Below are 15708 nucleotides of genomic sequence, written 5' to 3'. Positions count from 1 at the left end.
GGTCAAGAGCAATATATGAGCTCGTTTCAGGAAAGGTGTGGCAGTATTTTTATAATTTTTTCAGATTCTAAAGTGGTCTGAAATGACCTGAATAACCTAGATCTAAAGTACATTCCCAGTATGGCAGCTTGAGGTTTAGGAAATACACATCTTCAACTTTGTTAGATTTTAAAAAACAAAAACAACCAAAACAACAACAACAAACATTTTCCATATAGATTCAATTAGAATCAGTAAGAGAAACTGTTCCCTTTCCTACAGTATTCAATTCCTGAAAACATCAGAATGTTTAATGTAGCACATTCTGATGGCCAAGAATCATTTCTATACTCTTTAAACTCCTGTTCTTGCTCACTGTAGGCTCCCCTAATTCTCCCATGTAGATATAGAGACACAGATAGCATCTATATACCTTTCTTCTGTAGAGAGGTAAATGTTGCTTATTAATGTCCCTATTGTGGTCAGTCAACCTCATTAGCATTAACCAAGTTCCTCCCTTGCCTGGAAACATTACACACACTCATATTTGTTCTCTTCTTCTACATTTTCACTACCACTTGTTCTTTTTACAACATATATTACTTGTTTTAAAAGTATGGAAAGATACAGGCCAATGCATAGAGTGATTTTATTGTGCTAAAATAAATTACCAATGACATGGAAATCTAAATCAATTTAAGTATTTAATTTAGATACTTGTACAAGCAATTAAAAAGACATAAAAATGAACAAGATGTCATCAGTAGAAGGCAGGCCACAAAGTAGGGTGGGAAAAAAAATCAGCTTTGTCTAATTCTGTATTAACTGACCAGAGACACATTACTGTTAGAACCTAAGAAATTCAAACACACACACACACACACACACACACACACACACACACACACACACATACACATCAAGCCTTCTGTTTCTCCTTTGTAGTTAGCTTTTTCTTTGTACTTAGATCCCAATCACAAGCTCTGTTATGTGATCAGTGGTCCCAAGTATACTTCCTCAGTCTGATTAATGCAACATTATTGGCCATATTGAACAAATAAATTACAACTAAATTCTAAAGAGGTCAATTTTATCTCAATGAAATGTTCCGGGGACTGTAATCATTACTCAAGGGTGACTAATTAGGAATGCCAAGGCACACAGATCTGAGTCCAAGTCACTTTCTATCATTCCTACACATTACCATGTCAAGGCTCACAGGAGTGGGCTTAACAAAGATGGGTGTTTTGCATTTTTATCAACTTTGTATGACAGTGCTTAAATATTTCCAACCAAATGCTAACCTAATCACAAGCTCAAAAGGAGGAACTTTAAGCATTGTAAGAAAATGAAACCAGTTACATTCTTAATATTTTACAGAGAATGCAAGTTAGCTGTAACGAGGTATTTAGAACTATACATCACAAAAGATGCCATGACCAAGAATACAGCACATACGTAGTAAGGGTCCAAAGAAATACTGATAGAACCTCAAAACTCATATCATGAATCAGCCTTGTAATTGCAAGTGTTAAAACTGCTTATAACATAGAAAATAGAAAACATGATATAGGTGTAGTCCGTGAGTAATATGCTTCTACAACAAATAATGAGATACGATAGGCTGTTTCATACACTAGTCTGTATGAGCATGCTCTAGAAGGCTCAATAATATAAACACCTAATGATGCAGCCTGAACCACATCCCATTGACAAGTGACACATGAATGTTTTTTAATTAAGCACCCATTAAAGATCTCTGGTAAATACCATGTATGCATTAAGTATGCAAGCCATGTCCTTTTCAAAATGACAATAGTCTGGATTAAGAGTCAAACCCCAAAGGAGGATATATATCTCCTATAAAACTCACTGTATGAATGGACTGACTACTGGTTCATGGCCTACCATAGTTGCTTTTTATTTGGCTGAACTCTGTTTTGGTACTCTGACACAAAGAACATAATTATGCTCCAAATGAACTAATTATTTTAACCTGTTAATTAATACAGTCTCTTTACCACATAAGAATGAAAGACTACAAGTTCATTTTAGTTGTTTTTATTATCCTTTTAATGGTGATAAGAATTTCTCATATTTGTTTAATTTTATTTCAATGTTTGCTAAGTTCCAATAAACCTAAAGAATAGCGGCCATTGAGGGCCAAGAGATGCATCATCTTTTCTGCAGAGCTGCATTGTGCTCCCCTAACTAGGTCTGGTATGATTTTACGGAACCACACACACACAAAAAGAGAAAACCACTGCTGTGTATACAACATGTAACACACAGGGCATTAAAAGGAACAAAATCAGATGCACATGTGAAAGGACAATAAAGGCTTACTACCCAGTCAAATGGGTCAATGGACTAATCCTGTACCAAAGATATTAGTATTTAGAACGATTACATCCTATAAATTTCCAGCAGAAGTGAAATACTGGCTAAACCGTATATCCAAAACCATGTTACAAGATTTCCCAACCTTTGTTATATCAAATGCTATATATTTGAGTTTAAATTTTTTGGTTATAACACATTTACATACCAAATAGCCACAAAACTATGAACACACATGTCCCATATATGCATGTGTACAGACTTTTTGTTTATGGAGAACTGTTTTCATTTCATGGTGAATTTTTTTTCTGAATATGTTCATTGACAAGTTTCTTTAAATTTCTTTTTCCATTTTATTCTGAAAATTATGCCTTTTCCAGTTATAGTCCATATATTGACATGCATAGGGAAACAAAAGAAAAAAACCAAGCATTTAAAGATGGAAATCTATACTGACATATATCACCAATGGTTTTTTTTTATTATTATTATTATTGCTTATTATTGCTTATTATTAGTAGTTACATTTTATTAACTCTATATCCCAGCTGTATCCCGCTCTCTTTTTTTTAAATTTTATTTTTTTCTTATCAGTTACATTTTATTAACTCTGTATCCCAGCCATGTCCCAATCCCTCATTCTCTCCCAGTCCCTCCCTCCCTCCCTCATCTCCAAGAGAGCGGACATGGGGTAAGATTATCAATCCTCGTTTAGAAAGACAGATGGGATGCGCATTGAACATATGACAGGAGTCTACTGAGCGCATTTGAAAGACTCTAACTAGCAATGTTTTCAAAGCAAAGACTCATGACCAAACCTTTGGCAGAGTACAGGGAATCATAAGAAAGAAGGGGAGTTAGTCTGATGAGGAAAGGATAGGAGCTCCATAAGGACCAAATATATCTGGGCACAGGGTATACCGCTCTCTTATTCCCTCCCAATCCCACCCTCCCTCCCTCAGCTCCTCCCTGCCCCTTTCCAAGTCCACGGATTGGGGAGGACCTCCTCCCCTTTCGTCTGGCCCTGTTTTATCAGGTATCTTCAGGACTGGCTGCAAAGTCCTCCTCTGTGGCCTAGTAGGATTGCTCCTCCCTTGGCGGGTGGGGAGGTCAAAGAGCCTGCCATTGAGTTCCTGTCAGAGATAGTCCCTGTTCCCCTTACTATGGGAAACCAATTGGTTACTGAGCTACCATAAGCTTCGACCGAGCAAAGGTTCTAGGCTATACCCATACATGGTCTTTGGTTGGAGAAACAGTTTCAGAAAAAACCCCTGTGCCCAGATATATTTGGTCCTTGTGAGGCTCCTATCCTTTCCATGTCATACTAACTCCCCTTCTGCCGAAGGTTTGGTTATGAGTCTTAGTATCTGTTTTGAAACGCTGCTTGGTAGAGTCTTTCAGATGCCTTCTGCGGTAGACTCCTGTCATACGTCCAATGCACATCTCATTTGTCTTTCTAAGTGAGGATTGATCATCTTACCCCTTGTCTGCTTTCTTGTTTATCTTCTTTAGGTGTGTAGACTTCATTATATTTATCATATCTTGTAGGTCTATATAAGCGAGTATATATCACCAATGGTTTATACTAGCTCTTCTAAAGGTTACTGGGGAAAGTTTGGGCATTCCTAACCAGGTTTCATTACTTTTACATAAATCTCTATTTAATTAGTTTCCATTCACAGTCTCCAATCCATCCACAAATGTACACAAAGAAAAGGCTATTTGCACAGAGTTCTTGGGAGAGGACCTGCCTTTCTCAATCATAATACCTTAGCTTCTACTCACAGAGTGGCCTACTTCCTCTAAGCTAGAGTTCATTTCTCTCTTGCCCAGGGGAAGACACAAAGCAGGAACCAAGCATCAGCTAAAGGGGAGCATTTTTGAACTCCAAGAAAGAAAACAATATATTTCTTCACCCTCACAGATTTCATCACCTAGGATCCTTCCAGAGAAACTATACATGACCTGGAAGGTCAAGATGACCTTGGACCACCAGCAATAAAGCATGCAGATCTTTGTGTTGCCACTGGTGGGAGATGCTCCTTACAGAAAAGATGACTCTGCCTTTTAACTTTTCACTTTTTTTTCCTGTCAGGTCTCTATTAGAATCATAAAATTCCTGCTCCTCACTTTGGACATTATCCATTTTATTAGGCACTTTCATGCATGAGTTTTTATTCAGTGTCTGAGGTTTAAAAAAAAAATCTAATGTGTTTCATATCCTCTAAATTTTTGTGAGCACGCAGAACACTTAAAATAAAAGTTTATAGCCAAGTCCCAGAGATGTAACGCTGGCCTATTACACTTCTGAGCACACAGCTGGGCTAACACGTCCTGCACTGCTCACCTACTGAAAATGGTGCTCTCTTCCCTGAATGAAAGCTATCCCCTTCGATGAACAGAAGTGACTTGGGAGACAGTATGATGGTATTGGGACTGGTATATGAATATCCTCATAGTTAAATGTAACATAATTCTCGTTCATTGAAAAGATTTTGCAAGAATTGGCAAGAAGGCCTGCTGCAGGGAGCACCTTCCTGGGCCCCTTAGAAAAGCCTCCCAGTGTTGTCTCAGGCATTTCTTGCTCATATTTCATCTTTGTGTTATCCATTTTCTCTTTTGATGCAAGCAAAGGAGGCCACAGAAAATTCCTAAAGAAACCCATTAACTGAAGACACAGCAGGTCAGGAAGAAATGCAGAGGTGAAATGCAAACAGCACTGGCTACAATCAAATGCCATTAGATTACAAACTTTCTTTTCACCTCACACATGGAGGAAAAAAACGTTCATTTTTTTTCAATAAATACCTATGATTTGTAAAATGCAAAAGTTAATATATAGATCAAACTTTGCCATATCTGAAACATTAAAGGTAATTGAGTTGGCTGCTTAATATTCTTGGCATTTACTCCTGCAAAGTCATTACAGGGTAGACTAAGAGTACGTGTAGAAGACTATCGTCTACACACAAGCACACTACAGGTACAGAGGCATCAATCCTTTTAACTCACAAGACGACGAGATCAGTTTACATTCCCTAAGCCTGTCATTTCCTTAAGTAACTTTTCTACCTGTTAATGATATTATGATTTGACCAAAATTGTGTATGCCTATACATTCCCCATGCTATACCTTGTTGCTTCTGAAAGATAAACATAAATGATTGGAAACATCGGCATGTGAGATAACCATTCAAGAGAGGTGGAAGATATCACATAGTAAACCTCTTTATGAGACAGTAGTACTTGGAGATGAACTGTAAATGCGGAAGTGTAGATTGCTTTGATTTAGAAAATTGTTGCCATTAAACAGTTTACAAAGAGCCTACTATTTCTGCATCGTTATCCGCAATGTGTCAAAGTCAGCATTTTCACAATATTTAAAGCACTCCCCACTTCTTCATAAATAACATCTGTATTCCTACACAGCTACTCAGTACTACAGGTAACACAGTACAAGCATCTGAACCAAGGTATGTGACCCTGAAATAAAGACGGATAAGGAAGCAAGAATACATCCTTGTGGATATTAAGATAAGACCACACTACCTTAGTGATCCATTTAACTCAGTACCCAAGGTCACCATGTTACCTGGTGTGTAGAGAACAGACCAGGAAGTACGCTGGGCCTGATGTACACAGTAGCATCTTCATGCTTTGCAACAATTTAGCATAAGCAGGTGGCACACAACCAGGCACTACCATTTGTTCTCCGTCGGTTGCTTTACATTGGAAGAAGTCTCTTCTCCTCCTACAGAAAACCTGACCTGCCATTTTGCTCTTCTTTACTTGTTCAGATCCCAACGGTGACATGACAAAGCACTGTTTCTCACGAAAATTAACTGCACTAAGGGACACTGGACAGGGTCTTCTCCAGCGTTCTTTGCGTCGCTCTGAGAATCTTACATAATAACACTAAGATGAATCCTGGGTGAAATCCATGTGCGCTTTAATAACTTTCAGCTGCAAAAATTATAAAAGCCTGTCCCCTTGGTAGAATTATAAAACAAATACAAGTTCCTTTATGTTCAAAGAAAAAAACAAACAAACATAAAAGATACTTCCAGATGCAACCCCTTATTACTGAGACTCTAAATAAGAAATGATGGGACGAAGACAGCAGTTACTTTCAAATTGCTATGGTTGGAATCAGGGAAGCTACTGAGCCACAAGGGAAAAGGGACCGCAAAAAAAAAAAAAAATAGATTATAGATTTTTTAAATTTGTTCAAAAAAAAGCACAATTCTCCAAACATCATCCATGTGAAAGCTTATAGTAAAGAAAAAAAAAAAAGTGACAAGAGTGACAAGAGAGGTAATAGCTCTATCAAATATGTACACTCTCTTACTTCTTAAATAGGAGCTAAAAGCAGTTTAAGAAATTCAAAGGGGACTGGATAATGCAAAGAAAGGGTTCATGAACAGTGATCAGAAACATTGGGGGTTTAAAGGAATCCATTATTGGCCTAACCAGTCTCATAAAGAAGTTGACTATGCTTTACCTTTTGCTTTTCTAAATGGTTATCTCACGTTCTGATAGTATGGCTACATCAGGAAGGTTTGAGGTGCTAACTAAAAACAAGTTATATGTCTAGAAGATAACTTGGCTTCAAGCATCAAAATACTTCACAGGTATCGCCTTTGACCTAGCAAACATACGTCTAAGAGCTATTCTGAGAAACCTATCAAATTGCCAACTTAAAACAGGCAGGCTCAACACTGTAGAGTAGAAGATATCATGGAAATTCCACACATATCCAGTCATAGAACAAATAAATTATAATTTTATTTAAATTTAGGCATTTAATAATAATGATGGTGATGAATACATTCATTAAAAATAAAAGTACATCATGAATTGCGAAGCTTAAAGAGTCACAGGAAACCGAGGTGTGCCACAACAGCTACATAGTGTAAACAAGTGCAATGTATTTAGGTTTCCCTTCCTCCCTCTACCTTCTTTTTTGGTCCCAGAGTCCTAAAGATACATCTGTGTGATGTCTTCCTCACTGCAGCCTGGTGAGAATCAAACCTGCTTGTCCTACATTCATTTTTTTTTTTTTTAAATCTCATGTGAACAGAGAGGTAAAAGGAAAACATTAGAGGGTGGAGTGAGATCGCACCCCAGTAGATGTGAATTGATGAAACATATTCAGGAGCCACCCCAACCTGTGACAGATAAGGACAGAAGAAACGGGGACATATCAGAAGTGAATTACCACCTTCCATCCTTACTTTTTACATGCCCTAAGAAACGACCTTCTTCCTGGGGAGAGGTGAACAAAAGTCTATTTACCACTGACAGGGACTAACAAAAGACCAATGCTAGGACACCACCAAAGTCCAGCTGGGTGAACCAATATGTTTTATTGGGCTTACTAAAGGAACAGAAACGACTCAAACACACATACATCACCAAAGCCCACGCCAGCATGGGTGACAGCTCATGAAAGCTGGAAACCCGTGAAACCCGGAGCTCACAACACAGCCTGCAGGCAAAGCAACATGTTAGTCCTTCCCAGGAATCTCCATAGCTCCGAGCTTCTTCTGAGCCACTCAGCTGGTTGCTCTGCGATGTCACCACACACTGCTTGTCTCTCTCCTCTGCTTGAGGAAAGAGGGGCCACATTTTCAGAGACTTCCTGAATCTACTGAGTTGTGTACTTCCTAAGTTGAATGGTGTTTTACTGCAGCAAAGGGATGTTTCATTTCCCTGTAAGACACCATGTCTCAAAGCGTTTCCTGTCATGATGTGACCTGAGAAAAATGTCATACAGCAGCTAGAATTCCATTACCACAATGCTGCTCTCTCCCACCTCATGTCATAGGAGGCTTATGTGTTGCTGTGTAACTTACCACTAAATGCTTCATGAGGTGAACATACAGTGTGTGGCTACTGAAATTCTCTAATTCATCTGTAATGAAGAACGAATGTTTACATAATTGAATCCTGTTAGCTTTTGTGGAGGAAAAGACACACACACACACACATACACACACACACACACACACCTGACATGATGTGACACAGAAGTGGACTTTCTCCCCAATACAAATTTTCTTTGGATCTTCAATGCTGAACATTATGAATCAGTGTATTTTTCATTTAATATAGACTGTATCAGATATTCTGTTATAGTAACATAGGCTAATATAGTTTTCTTGGATATTGCTGAGGAACGCCACAAGATACCATAGGTACAAAAAGGAAAATAGAGGAGGGAAGGAAACAAGGGACTCTGGACCACAGGAACTATTCCAGCAGGTGACCTCTAGAAGATGTTGTTATATGTCTTTTGTGCTGTCCCTTTTTAGGGAATGTATACATCACTTCCCTTGAGTAACTGTTCTATATACTTTGACATGCCTCTTCCTCAGATCTGGCATGCTAAGCCAAAGAAAGCCCACAAAGCAGGGCATTCATTGGGAGCAATACAGCTGGTAGAAATAACATCTCTTGCTGGTTGTGAAATTCAAAGCATGACCACTTCTTCTACCATATAGTAACTTGGCAGAAAGGGAAAGGAGCAGAGACCAACAGACTAGCCTCCATCTACCATGGCTCCTTCAGAAGCAATTTGCATCTGAGTATGCCTTAGCAAAGGTCCTCCAGCACCACTCTGCCTCTCCAGATGTAGGCACCCACTGAAACAGAAGGTCTAGGGCTGGAATGCTGCCAAGCAGAAGCTCAGGGTACTCTGATGCACACTCAACACTGGAGCCCCTCCTGCTCAGAAAGCTGGAACCAGACTGTAGCTGGCATAAAATGGAGATTAGAAGTGCAGATGAAATGTCTCTCACAACAGCAGTTAGCCATGAACCATCATGGTATCTGAAACTCACTTTGAAAAAGAAACAATAGCTTCCTATGTTCTACCCACGTAAAGATGGAACCAAAGAAAGATAATGACTGTAAGTTCGGGGTGTTGAGGCCCAGGAATCTGAGTGTTGACAGCGAAGCCTGGCTTCTCCATAGTCTGAACACTGGTACCACAGCAAGCAACAGCTCCAGCATCCATCCCTATTTCTTACACATTGACCTCATAAGTATATGTAAGTGCTTGGATTCAAGAAACCTGTGAGAGTTTCAGCTACATTCCAGTTATCTGAAGACTGAGCTCTCAACATTTTACTTCGTGATTCCTATTTCCCTACACTATTAAAGGGCATTCCTGTCATCTTGCTAATCTGAGAGCAACATGGCCAACCATTTTATAAACACATGTTGCATGACTCTTTCCCTCAAACGTTCCCTTCCTAGATGGAGGCTCCTTGAGATTAAAGAAATAGACAAAACTTACAAGGCTCAGGAAGCCTTGTTTTACCCACAAGATTCACAAATGTCACTTCAACATTGTATAAGTAGTAAGAAGGACACAGAGAGGAGGCTTTCAATCAGTTGCGCTAAGAGTCATACAGGGAGGTCTAAGAATGCAGCTTTTATGAATTATCATCTCTGTTCCTCTAAGTAAGGTTTCACTCATCCTTTCATAAGTAACCCTAAACTCACTGCTTTACTAAGCTAGATTTTGGTGTAATGGTTTCTTTGGAATGTTGTTATTGCCTGTGTATGTGTGTGTGTGTGTGTGTGTGTGTGTGTGTGTGTGTGTGTAGAGGGGTGGATTATACAATTGATGATAGTCACTTAAAGCACTTAATAGGTGGTTGAGTCCTGCAGAATTTGACTTCAGAAAACAACAATAAAAACAAAACATTGTAAGCTAAAGTGATGGTTCAGCAATTCAGGCATGAACTGTTCATCCAATGGTCCCAATTCAAGTTCCCATCACCAACTACTGCCTGTATCTCCAGCTCCAGATGCTCTGGTGCCGTTTTCTGGTTTCTGTGGGCACTTTCTCACATGTAGCATTCACACAGAGACACTGACACAAACACATGAAAGAAAAATAATCTGGAAATTAAAAAAAAATACAAAAAAAAATCAGAAAATTATTGGCATATTTGTCCTCAAAGCGAGTTCAGATATACTTGACTCTAGTGTAGTGGAAGTTTTAGTTTCTTTAAATCTTCAGCTATGTTATGTAAATATGTTTTTGTTTTAATCCCAAGTGTGGGATGTGGGACTGCCTTAGTTTATCCACAGCTGATAATTGCTTCATGCAGGCATGGTCTTTGCCAGCTGGAGACAGTTTAATTCGGAGGTCATTGAGAGGATGTTTAAATATGAGCACACAGAGAAAGAGAATGAGGGTTTCAGGAAGTCAGAAGGAGGATAATGAAGCTGCTTGTTCATTCTGCTGCTGCCCTTTGCCTGTTGCTGTTGCTGGACTGAGATCGGTATTTCCCCAAAAAACCTAGCGACTCTAACCAGCCAGAACTAAGTCTAAAGAGGTCTACCTCTACCTCTCCCCCCCTTCTAATCTTCTTTCTCTCCTATTTAGGGTTGAATAACAGGAAGGGAGGTAGAGGCATAAGGAACCCCAAACAAAGTAGAGTTTAAGCTCAATTTCCATGTGGGTTCCCAGGTAAGGGGAGTAGGAGCTGTTTCTCACATGAACTTGGCTGCCTGCTCTTTAATCACATGCCCCCAGTGGGGCAGCCTTGCCAGGCCACAGAGGTAGAGGACCCAGGAAGTCCTAATGAGACTTGAAGTGCTAGGGTTAGGCTGTAGGGGAGGAAGACTCCCCCATTCAGAGGACTAGAGGGGGGATGGGGTAGAAGAGGGAGATAGGGTGGGACCAGGAGGAGATGAGGAAGGGGGCTACAATTGGATAGTAAGTGAATAAATTTTAAAAAAATATTAAAATTAAAAATAAATAAATAAAAACTCGCACCTACACTCTGGGATCACAGTAAAAGGACCTATTTCTGACCTGCTTTAATAAATTTTAAATTATTTACATCATTCCCACCTGTGAACTCCCCGGGCTCCACGAATTCCATGAAGGCAATGTTCAGATGGGAAATAAGTGGAGAAACAACTCAGTGAGTCAGTGTTGACCAACATTTCCGTATATTACAAGAATGACAGCAAAGAGCACAGACAATGGGAAAACAAAAACTATATTTAACAGTTTTGATGGTAGTGAAGGGTGCCATTTAGTATTTGATATTTACCCAGTTCTTTCCAATGAAAAAGGATTTAAGAAAATAAAAAAGTGGTTATTTCACAGACCGTCTCTATAAAATTTTTAATGCTTTTTACTAATAAAGCTGAATTAATTAGGAATGTGCCATTTTTAAAATGTATTAGCTGGCTTCTGCATGTTTCACTATCAATTTCATTTACACAAAGTATGTGTCACATCTATGGCCACCAGTTAATAAGATGTTTGCTATTAGTTATTTCTCCTGTCAGAGATGTGTCTCTGCTGCCTAATTTACATAATTATTAAGCTTGTTGATTTTCTGAGTACTTGTACAAAGGTTATATCAAGATAACAAATTAAAGATGTTTTAAGATGTTCAAAGAAAAGAGGAAGAAGTGGGGTCGATGGCAGCCAGAATAATAAATGACCAGTTCATGGCTTAAATTTAGCCTCTTGAAAAGCAAAAGCTCTTCCCTGGCCCCTATTTAAGTTTAGGCTTTTCTGTTTAAAATGCTACTATTTGCAAAGACAATTGAGTGATAAGACCAGGAAGAAATGAGGGATGAGCTTGGCTCAGTGGTAGAGTATGTGCATGGAATCAACAGTCATCAGTCGAGACCTGTCTCCATGTGAAGATGTCAACTTGTAAGTTAGGGAAGATTAGATCCACGGAGTCATAGTTTCCTGAGGATAGCTTTGAATCTCAAGTACGGAGAATCAAATATATATTTTAGCCAAAACACCTCATACATACCTAACATACATTTAATAAAAAGCAACTTAGAGGAGAAAGGGTTCATTTGGCCCATGGTTTTCTGAATAACAGGAAGAGGCAAAGTTGCAACACATGAAGGAGCACTGCTTTGGTCCCTTCTGGATGGCTCAGCTATCATCCTCACACATCCAAGCTGACCTTCATAGAGATGATACCGCCATGTCACTTAGCATATGTCACTTAGCAATAAAGAAAAGGCCTTCCAGGCATAGGACCACAGAACAATCTGACCTTAAAGTTCCCTCTTCCCAGGTGACTCTAAATTTGTATCAAATTGGCAACTGAAGCTAACTATGACATTGTGTTCTTTGTCAACTTTGACTCACAAATACATCACTTTAAACCATAGCCTTTTGTTTCCTTTTTGTTCTGAAAATCTCACATTGATATCATAAAAAGAGAGAGAGACACCACTTAGAAGATCTCGCAGTCTTTAAAAGATTCCAATGATTTACAAAGTTGAGGTTCCCTTTAAAAATTCAAACCCTGTTAATATAGACTCCTATAAAATCCAAAGTAAGTTATACACCTTTTTACTTCAAGAAGGCAGAATCAGAGCAGTTACAATCATATCAAAGGAAAACCAAATTCCAACAGTGGGAACAGCTCAGTTCCCAATGTCTTGGACTTGCTTGTGATAGTCTGAGCCCCAAAGGGACTGGGCAGCTCCACTTCTGCTCTGCCACACACAGCACACACAGCCTGCCTTGTAGGTTTACGTCACCTGCTGCGGTCTGTGCTGAGTATCCAACAGTGCAGTATCCTGTGATACACACTGCAACTGAACCTTCAACTTCACTCACAATCTTCCCTGCCTCTCCTGTCACACTTCAACCCTACTGAGCACTGACAAGCCTCCGCTCTCTTCTTAATCCCTTCAGTCAAGGGTCTCCACAGTAGCAGGGCCTGCAATTTCCTCTGTCTAATCCTACCCAGTGCCAACATTCAATATGTGTGCAGTGAATCCTCAGAGGATCTGCTTTGGGTTCAGAAGGTGATCTGCAGTGGTCACACAGTCAGCTCACAGTACAGCTACAGAGGGACCTTGGATCCTGGTTTCTATCAGAAAGCCACTGTTGTCAGTGACAAAGTGTGAATGTGGCATCAGCCTTGCTCACAGCTTAGATGATTTGATTCTTGAGTCAACTCTAGGGAACTGAATACTACGTTTAAGCAGATCATCACACTGCCTCTTTTAGATTACACAAGCATACAATGAAGGAAATTATACTCGTTAAATGAATCAAATGCTGACTTATCTTTGGATTTTATAGTCACAGCTGTCAATCTTTTTTTTTCTTTGCTCAGAACAAGAGAGCAACTAAAATAAGTAAAAGCTCAACAGTTATAAAATTGACAATTTAAGTGAAGAAGTCTTTAGACTGTCGTTTGATAATCTATCCTAGGAGAATCAACTCTACGGGAATTGCTATGTCATAATGGAAACAAACATGAAACTACATATGATATAGCACAACTGAATAATTCCACAAGTAAAAAATTGATGTGATTGAGTTTGAATTTTAAAATAACAGCTTTTGGTGTTGCTGCTGTACTGTTTTGTTTGATACTAGGTGTTCCATGATTGGCTACGTAGCCCTGGTTGACCTCTAACTCAGGATCCTCATCTCAGCCTTCCCAGTGCTGAGAGCACAAGCATGTGCTACCATACTTTAAAAGTTGGAAACACACTGTTACCATGAACATTGTACTATCATTTTAATATCATCATTTGCATTCAGCAAACATTGTAAAGCAATGAGAAGCAAAGTCAAATTATTATTTTTTTTTAACTGTATGCCAATCAATTTGGATAATGGAGAAGTGAAATAATATCTAAAACACAAATGTTGAATAATTTATGTCCCTGGCAGTAATAAGTAAAATATGATTACCAAGTTGCAAATGTTGAAATTAAATCAACAATAGACATTCTTGGCTATCTGATTTGGTTTTTGTTTTACTTTGTTCTTTTTTTTTTTTTTTGCTTTGAAAAGTGAAAGATTAGAGCCTCTCTATAAATACATTTGCATAAAATAAGGCTTATAGTTTTTCTAAGAAAGATGACTGGAAGTTGAGCTTGTTTGAGAGAAAACATTCTAGCAACTTACCAAAGGGAACAAAATTCGATGTATGCTTCGTACCAAAACAGAATGCTAAGAGGCACTGCCCATAGATAGGGCATACTCTCTTAACTCTGAAGAAAAGTTGATTGCTTTCCTGAGGGCAGCAAGTGAAGTCGATACATGAACACTGTCCCAATGGACCAACTGAATAGGCTAAATGCAAAAGTAAAATGTCAGCATCCGAGCAACACGCTTTCCCTACCTTAGAAGGGGAAAAAAATGCTGTATTAAAAGGCAAGCTCTAAAGAAGGATTTGACATGGGAGTTTCATTCCTTCTGCCTCCCAGAAACTCTAAAAACTAGGCTTTAACTGAAAAAGCTCAACAAAGATATTGAAAATTGGTTTCAGAAATAATCTCTTGACCCCTACTAGGTAAAGAAGTTGTGGGGCCAAAGATGAATGTATGAAGGACAGAGAAGTCTCTTTAAATGTGTATCTGAAGCCCACAAGATTCAGATCACTCAGCAGCTCAACTCTGTGATGTATTACATCAGAATTTATCAGCACTGCAGGCTTTCTAAACCGTTACCCCGCTGTTGGGGTCAGCGTTCTAAATGTTACTCAGGGGGAAGTGCTTATGTATAAAATTAAATATAAAAACATCAAAGAGGGTGGGGGGAGCTGGTGGGCAGCATCACTCGCTGGCATCTGCTCGTCCAGCTGCCGCTAAAAAGCGGATGAAAATGAAGTGTAAGGTAGAGCTGCCTGCACGCAGGCCGGCAAAGAGAAAAATCAACAGAAGTACAAGAGAAGGGGAAACTATCACACTGTCCTTGTGTCTGTCCAGAATGCATGCTTGAAAATCCATCCCTTCCAGAAATGGAGCGTTCATAAAATACTGTTCCGAAGTAGGGTGAAGGGGGAGTGTCCACCCAGATCCAGGCTATGTCATACCAACTGAGGTATGCAAGGGAGGTCTACCTTAGAACTTCTAGTGATGACAGGAGGTGGTGTTCCCTGGGACACTTGGCTGGTTTTCAGCCTTGAGACCAAAATAGAAGCAGGACTCCCAGACCCCCATTCAGACTTCTTTCTTTATAAGAGAGACCTGAAGACACTTTACCTCTCTCTCCTTAAGCATATCAGAAGAATTCTCCATGGGTATAATTAACTAGTATTTCAGCATAATGTTCAGATTTCATGGAGTGCCAGAATGGTTAAGTATCTTATACAAAATATGTTACAGAACCACAGGACTTCTGAGCCACAGGGCAACTGTTCTAACAGCTTAGCTTCCTCTCTGGACATCAGTCTGCAGTTAACACACACCAAACAATAAACTTTCATATTCTTTACCTTTCCTCTTCTTCCATTGACTCTTCATATAAGAACAGATTATCAATAACTTTCATTTCAAATTTATTATATACTCTGTGATGTTTTAATGTATAAATAATTAGAAACTATTATTTCAGTCCATCATTTCAAAGGCTGGGTG

General features: G+C 39.1%; 1 protein-coding gene across 4 annotated transcripts in view; it reads right to left on the bottom strand.

Annotated features, from left to right (window-relative positions):
* The window catches only part of Unc5d (unc-5 netrin receptor D), a 543514-nt gene that overhangs the window by 430681 nt on the left and 97125 nt on the right, over window positions 1-15708 (bottom strand). The gene's annotated exons all lie outside the window — the stretch shown is intronic.

This window comes from Psammomys obesus, unplaced genomic scaffold (genome assembly GCF_907164565.1).
Source record: "Psammomys obesus unplaced genomic scaffold, mPsaObe1.curated_primary_1811, whole genome shotgun sequence".
Classification (NCBI taxonomy): Eukaryota; Metazoa; Chordata; class Mammalia; order Rodentia; family Muridae; genus Psammomys; species Psammomys obesus.
Note: the sequence above shows the minus strand (reverse complement) of the source record. Positions and strands in the feature narration are given on the sequence as shown.